At 43.7% G+C, this 1,112-nt stretch overlaps 1 non-coding gene across 1 annotated transcript; it reads left to right on the top strand.

The window, feature by feature from the left end:
• Nucleotides 1-285: 285 nt before the first annotated feature.
• On the top strand, nucleotides 286-359 carry TRNAR-ACG (transfer RNA arginine (anticodon ACG)). The gene has a single exon. It is a non-coding gene; the product is annotated as a tRNA-Arg (tRNA).
• The last annotated feature ends 753 nt before the right edge of the window (nucleotides 360-1,112 follow it).

Raw genomic sequence — 1,112 nt, 5'->3', positions numbered from 1 at the left:
TCAGACAAGCATGAAGCGTATGCTAGCGTATTCCTCTATAAGCCAAATGGGATATATTATGATCGGAATAATTGCTGCAGATCCCGAGAATGGCTATGCAAGCATGATAACTTATATAAGTTAACAAGCGCACTCGCCTGGGGAATCACTCATTGTTTTGAAAACCAAAAATTACCATGACCGCAACTTTAGAAAGACGCGAAAGCGCAAGCCTATGGGGTCGCTTCTGCGACTGGATCACCAGCACCGAAAACTGTTCCTGGAACGGCGGATCCAGTGTAAACGGGGCCTGTAGCTCAGTGGATGAGAGCACGTGGCTACGAACCACGGTGTCGGGGGTTCGAATCCCTCCTTGCCCACAAGAATCTCCCGTCGCTAAAGAATTCGGCGAATAATAAAGGGGCTATGCTTTTGCGTCCGAAGGGAGCGAGCGCACATATCTATCAAGGATTCCTTGTGGGCAAGCAGGATGTTGAAGCACTAGAATCCTTTGGGAGGAACGACTTCCCAGACCCCCTAGACCATATTATTAGCATACGAAACCCAATGGAATCGATCTGATGAACCAAGTCTATTTGTAGGGGGACGTTTCGTCTGGGACCCCACGCTTCTCTTTCAGTCGGATCCTAACCCTCCTTCCTCACGTCGTAGTTTTTTAGTGAAGCAAGAATTCCTCCGGAGGCTTTATGTGACTTACGGTATGAGAAAGAAGCGCGAGAAACGTTTCCCGAATGAAAAGTAAATTTGGTTAGATATCAAAAAAAAAAAAAAAGATAGAGTGTTTCCATTTATGTATACTCGCTATTCTGCCGTTGCGTTGAGCTTATCTTTGTTTTGAAAGAATCCAAGTACCCCCCCCCCCACACACACGGCGTACTGATCAATAACCAATCACGAGTTTTTCTTCCTCCCTTTCCGAGAAGCATGGTAGAATAGTCACAGTATTTATTCTGAAAAGAGTCTCAGAATGGAAAAAAACTCTTTTGAAAAAATAATTAATTATGAAAATTTATTTCATACACGTTTCTAATGTTTGAGTTGGTCTTTGGGAGATCAAGGAGCAGTCGCAATAATCAATAAGAATTTGGAGCTTTGTGGAACGAAAATAGCAA

The sequence above is a fragment of the Lygodium microphyllum genome, chromosome 27 (assembly GCF_053477565.2).
Source record: "Lygodium microphyllum isolate KBCC chromosome 27, Lygodium_microphyllum_v1.1.10, whole genome shotgun sequence".
NCBI classification, from domain to species: Eukaryota; Viridiplantae; Streptophyta; class Polypodiopsida; order Schizaeales; family Lygodiaceae; genus Lygodium; species Lygodium microphyllum.
The sequence above is the reverse complement of the archived record's forward strand: the minus strand, read 5'-3'. Positions and strand labels throughout refer to the sequence as shown.